This window comes from Vicia villosa, unplaced genomic scaffold, assembly GCF_029867415.1.
Source record: "Vicia villosa cultivar HV-30 ecotype Madison, WI unplaced genomic scaffold, Vvil1.0 ctg.002741F_1_1, whole genome shotgun sequence".
In the NCBI taxonomy this organism is placed as follows: Eukaryota; Viridiplantae; Streptophyta; class Magnoliopsida; order Fabales; family Fabaceae; genus Vicia; species Vicia villosa.
Genome location: NW_026706016.1, coordinates 288,936 through 296,158, shown reverse-complemented (window position 1 = coordinate 296,158; position 7,223 = coordinate 288,936).

Sequence of the window (7,223 nt, the reverse complement as noted above, 5' to 3'; positions counted from 1 at the left end):
CAACAAGCTAATAAATTGAATAAATGTATTTAGTTGTTTACCTTTCTCTTTAGTGCATTAGGGTTTTGTTCCTTGCTTTTGCATTTCCTTGAGTTATGCCCAAACTGATCACACTTGGTGCATCTATATGAAATACCAGGCCTTCTCATTCTTGAACCAGACTCATCTTGTTCCCTATACCTTAACTTCTTTGGCCTACCAGGTCCTTTCTTAAACATAGGTGGCAGCATATCTTCCACATCTACTGATGGCCACATGTCCATCCCATTGATGGGGCTCACATTATGTTCATAACACTTTTGATATGCCTCTCTAGTATAGCACTCATCTACATATGACTCTGGATTCAAACTTTGATAACTCATGGCAGACACAGCATGCATACATGGTATACCCACTAGTTCCCAAAAACAACATGAACATGTTTTTTTCCCAAGATCAACTATAAACTGTTGGCCATTGAATGGGTGATGCACCTGCCAGATGTCACCGATACTCCAAGTAGGGAGCCATTGACCACTCATTGAGACTTCCTTGTCTAGCCTCTTCCTAGGCATTGGCATAATATTGTGATTCCACTTGCTTAGCTTTTCTAAATTATTAACAATCCTATTCATCAAGTAGTTTCTAATCCACTCACACATTGTGAGGATAGGTTTGTCCCTAACTTGCAAGATTGTACTGTTAAATGACTCACTTAAATTGTTCATCAATACATCACACTTTGGATAAAAAGAGAAAGAATTCTTACACCACAATCTGGTTGGAACACCCATAAGCCATTCCCATGCCTTCTTGTCAAGGGCCTTCAACTCATTCATCTTTTTCTCCCAAGCTTAAAAATATGTTGCTTTAGCAGCTCCCATTAAGAGATCCCTAATTGCTGCACCACCACCAAACTTTTTCTTAAAATTTGCATAGAGATGTCTAAGACAAATTCTATGCTCAATCTGCTCAAACATTTCTTGAAACACTGCTACCAGTCCCTGTAAGTAGTGGATTAGTCAGGAAAAGGAAAGAACAATATACAACAAGTAAGAAAATAAAGTTGTATAAAAGAGCAAACCTTTTGTTGATCTGATATAAACACATATTTCCTCTCTACACCAACATCTTCCATAAGTAATTACAGGAACCACCTCCAGCTTTCTTTTGATTCAGTCTCTACAACTCCAAAAGCCAATGGATAATACTGGTCATTTGGATCTCTAGCCACAGCTACTAAGAGTTGACCTCCATACTTTGTTTTAAGATGGCATCCATCCACACCAATGAAAGGCCTACAGCCATTAATGAATCCCTTCTTGCATCCATCCAAGCAAAAGTAAAACTTATCAAATCTTGGTTGAATAGTAGGCAGAGGCCTCTCCACATCAATCTTGATAGTATTCCCAGGACATTGTTTTTTTAGCTCTGCTGCATACCTCCATAACATAGTGTATTGCCTAGTTGCATCTCCTTCAACTATTTCTTCAGCCAAGCATTGTGCTCTCCATGCTTTGCCTTTAGTGATACCCACAGCATATTTCATTCTCATTTCAGACATTATTTCAGACACTTTTACCTTTCCCATGGACTTCCTTTTTTCCACCACTAGCTTTGATACCCACTTTGAGTTGGCTGATTTGTTATTTAAAACCCTAGCACAACTATGTGACCCCACCCATGTTTTTAGTTGGTAAGTGTGTCTGTCACCAACTTTACTACACAAAGCCAAAAAACCACATTTGCCCTTACACTCCACCCTAACCCTATAGTTTTCATTTTTTACAAACCTTATCTCTCTTCCATTAAGAACAGACCATTCCCTAATAGCATCTTTGAACTCCACCAAAGAATTAAATTCCATTCCTAACTTGAATTTGAAGTCTTTATTCATCAACCCACTTCTAAACTTTTCATATTTTGGATTCTTTTCATCACCACTATCATCGGGATCAGAACTGTCCAATTCCTCACTACAATAATCAACATCATCTCTTGGGATATTAGTGGGGATCTTGCTTGAGGTACAACCAAACAGTTTAGATGGAACAGATACCTTGACTTTGGGTGATTGTTCAGTCATCTTGCTTTTCTTGCTAGCACATCTCTTGTAAGCAACTGATTTGCCATTCCCCACAAGCCTTCTACCCTCTGTGGATTTCTCTAATTCCACTTCAACATAATCAGCATCAACTTCAGGGGCTGCTTGTTCTTCCTCGTAACCTTCATTTTCTACTGTTGCTCTCTCTTCTTCACTATCATCAAACAATTTTCCTTCAATATCACTGTCATCACTGCTGCTGTCATCATTTTCTTGCATAGGGTTACAAACAGTTGGCACAGAAACCTTGCTTACGGTATCCACAACATTGTGTTCAACCCATATATGACCATCGACGTTATTATTGATACAATGTGTGGCAATTTCCATAGCTTCTTTGTCATCAGTGACATGGAAGTAACTATCATCAACACCGGGGATCTTCCTCCACAGTCTAAAACCAACAATACCCCAATCTTTAACTAAACTAAAAGCTTCAAAGTAGCTCTAAGTATCCAGGTCTTGTTCGTGAACAGTAGTTTCGTCCCCACCCTTGTAGAAGATGAACCTTTTTTCACGCACAAATTGACCCCCATGGTGAAATACGACACTGATGGTGGACATTTCTGAAATTTAATATAAACAACTCGCATTAGGGGACCACAAAATTGGATTGGGACCACAAGAGAAGTAAAAAATGTTCAGAACAACTCAATCTTTTAACGCACAAAAAAACAACGTTTATACATGACATACCTTTTAAAACTCAATGCGAGGAAGAGCGTTTTTGCCTTGCTTTAAATATTGATTTGCAGGTGGTTGATTTTGGTGATGAACATCTGGGTTTAACGTTAACAAGCTAGGAAATTTTTGGTTGATTTTGCTTCAAATATTGTTTTAGGGTTTTCGGTTTGGGATTAAGGTTTGTGAAGCAATGAAATTTTTTTACCGCAGCTAGTTTCAATTACTGTGCCAACTCATCATCTATTACATGTCACTAATTAAAATAACTCAAAAAATTATTAAAATAATTCAGATTCTGGTGACTGGATGGGGGGAGGGGCCAATATGCATGAATCTGAATATGTTAGGGAGGGAATCTAAATTTTTTTTTTACAGGGGTGTTTTTCAAACCTCGCTAATATGGCAGGGGGGAAATAGCTATTATCCCAACAAATATTTGCAATTGTGTATGCTTTAGAAGGTTGTAAGGAAATCTTGGTGCGAGACTTGTACAAGAATATAAATATAGTAAAAAATCCTTTAAGGTGAGAAAGGACTAGATATAACATTTGTTATAAGGGTAACTTGTATAACTGCCTTATTTTGTTGATTTTTCAGCACTTTAATTTTTGGCATTATGAAAAAATAATAAGTTAATAATTAGGCTCAATTGCAACTTTAGTCCCTCTATTTTGTCTTTTTCTTGATTTTGATCCCTGTATTTTAAAAACCACTATTTTATTCCATTTTTTAAGTTTTTTGTGCAATCTTCGTCCCTCTATTGTGCTTTTTTCTACAAAATTAGTCTCTGTTTTTGTCTATTTTTAATAGAAAACTCAAAAGGAGGACCAAAATTGTGGTTTTAAAAATATGGGGGATCAAAATCGAAAAAAAGACAAAATAGGAGGACTAAAGTTGCAATTAAACCTTAGAATTATTGCGCTAAAACGAGAAAAATCGGGTAGTCTTACTTAACCCCCTTTATTAGGTTGCATCTCATAGTTACAATATCTCCTTTAACAATGTCTTATTTTTTCCCTTGCATCGTGACCATATTAGGAATCTATTTTTCTAAGGGTCCGTTTGGTTCAACGGAGGGGAGGGGAGAGAATTTAATCGAGGGGAGGGGAATGAAGGGGAAGGGAGGGGAGGAAATTTAACTAAATATATGTTTGGTTCAAAGAAAGGGAGGGGAGGGACTTTTAACAAAAATATGTTTGGTTCACAAGGGGAGGGGAGGGATTTTAAAATCAATTTACCTTTTTATCCTTATAAATATTATTATTTCTACTTAGTAAATATAATTCAAAATAACAATAGTATTGAGTAAATTTCACCAAATAAAAACTTGTTCATTCAAAAACTATAATATAACCGTAAACAACAACACACATTAGTTGAACTATATATCTTCAACGCAAATCAAACCATTATCTGATCATATGATTCATCTAACCCAATAAAATAATTTTTATAATTAAAAATAAATAAAATAATGTAAGAATGTTAAAAAATTGAACAAATAATATTAAAGTTAAAATTTTTGTTTATAACATAAATATATTATATTTGCATATTTTGTATATTATTATTATTAATAGTATAATAAAAAACGTTATTACTATAATATATTATAAATAAGTACAGATACAAGTATAAGTATGTTATTATTATAATAAAAAATCTAATATCAAAAAGGGAACTTCAACAAAATAAAAAATAAAAAAATTCACCTGAGAGCAACAATGCACAAATAACAACCGCACAATAGAAAAAAAATAAACGTGAAATAATACATAGAAATAATCTAGTCTTTAATAATTCAATAAGGACGATTTTGGAATTAAAAAAATAATTGAGGTTAAAATAGGGAAAATAATAAAATTCTGATTATTGAATCTTCCCTTCCCTCCAAATCCCTCCAATTTGGAGGGGAGCAAAAAATGAGTCTATGAGGGATTTTGCTCCCCTCCCCTCCCCTCCCCTTATAAAAAATGAACCAAACACATATTTTTATAAATATCCCCTCCCCTCCCCTCCATCTACTCCCAACCAAACGGACCCTAAGAGTACCTTTGAGTAATCCATGTTTTTGACCTTCAATGACAAAAACTTATGCAATGTCACTAATGTCGAGCACTATGATTTATCATTGTAGTTGGTTAACAAGTTCTTTGTGGGCATCAACTCTTGAACCTTCGTACATGAACACCAATTTTACATTGTCCTTTTGATGATGAAATGGAATCATATTTGTACATGTTTATCTTTCTTTTCTTGCGAACTGATCTAGAGTGAAAGTGAAAAAATATTTGAAATTGACCGAGTGAAGTTTATATTAGACTGAACAGATAAAATAAACAATAAATGGAGTATATAATTTAAGGTCACTCGTTCTGATAAAAAAAAGTTCAATTACAAAATATTATATCATTTGAAGATAAAATTTACAATAGTTCACTTATTCACTTTTAAAAAAATAATATTTTAGTTATTAAATTACTAGATCAGACATTGAAGCTACTCAAATTCTCAAAGTGCCACAAAATATCAACTCAGAAAAGAACAAGAACATGTTTATCATGTTATGGTTGAAAGAAAAGTCCCAGGTCCCATATGTAGGCCCCTAAATTGAATAATCTTAGCATATACTCCATTTATTTTTGTCTTAATGATTTGTATTTTATACTGTACGTACAAAAACAATTAATAAAATTTATTATTATTATTATTATATTATTATTATTATTATTATATAATGTTTTTAATTATTTTATATAATAAATAAATAAATAAGAATATTTCTAACAAATCCATAATTAATGTTATATTAAATATATATATATATATATATATATATATATATATATATATATATATGTGTGTGTGTGTATATATATATATATATATATATATATATATATATATATATATATATATATATATATAATATATATGTGTGTGTATATATATATATATATATATATATATATATATATATATATATATATATATATATATATATATATATATATATATATATATATATATATATATATATATATATTCAGTTATAATGTTTTTTTAATGACAGTAAAAATTACTATATTTAGTTCATAATGACTTTGTTTTACTAAAATACTTATTCATGTCGGCATTGCAAATTTTAGTAGCTTTGAGATTTTGAGACTTTAGCCAAATGGCGACATCTCAAAACTTCGAAGGGGATTTGTTGCCTAATGATTGGTGTGACAATTGTAATTAGAATTAATCAAAAAGTACTTTATAAAAATAATAAAATTAGTCTTTAATTGGAAACTAGTACACACTGCACTAACAAAAGTGATTATTGACAATATCTTCTTTTAGAATACAACTAGCTTATAGATAATAATTTTTAATGAACATTTTTTGTGGAAACATATTTTATTTTTTCTTGATATGGCCAACTAATGATGTTAGTATTACTACACCTACCATTCCTATAAACAAACAAAAGAAGAAACGGTATGGATTGGACCGAGCAGACCCAACACTTGTCTTTAAATCGAGTAGGCCCAAGTCTTTTGGCTAGTCGAACAGGCCCAATTTGTTTGGCCCAATTTCCAATTACCGTTACAAATCGGCCACGCGTAAAGACCACTTGGACAACACCACAGCGAAGGATTCGGTCAACCACCTCCGAATCCTACGTCACGCTCACCTAGAACGTGAGTCACCTACTGACTCAGCCCTAGCAAAGGGTGTTGTGGCAGTTTCCTAACACGTGGGCCCCCAATTGAATTTGGTCCAATTAGGAAACCTTTACCCTCTTTCACTATAGGGTCAGATATTCATTATTTACTTCCTAAAACTCTTGCTTGCGCTCTCTCTGATTGCTACTTATTTTGGCATCGGATAACTTTACAATTACCTTCATTTTGTCCAGTCAGATCCTGCCGCTGTGACGATCCATTCTAATCCGGTTAGATCATAAACTTTACTATAATTTTGTTATAAAGTTCAATATTCGATTTACAACTAATTAATTGAATAAGATCAATTTTATTGTTTATTTGCAGTACCTTATTTAAAGTCAAAATAAGATTTTGTATAATCTATTTATTTAGCTCTAGTCAGTCTAATATATTTAAATGTTTTATTAATATTGGATTAAAGTTTATTTTTTATTTGTGTTATTAAAAATATTGTTGTCTATTAAAAAATATAAATTAGATATTTAATTTATGAAAATAAACTATAAATTCCATTTCCAATAATTGAATTTCAATCAGATTGTTGGTTGGAGCTAACAAAGTGATTGGGCTAACGGTTGGATGAGGAATGGTAGTAACAAGGGCTGACATGAATTAAAGTGACAGCGACACGCTTCAGTGACAAGTCACTCATTGCCTTTCTGTCCAAGTGCTTACTTTTCTACGTGTCGATGAAGTGTTCAGCCAGCAATACGAGGTACAGTACGTGCCATTTAACA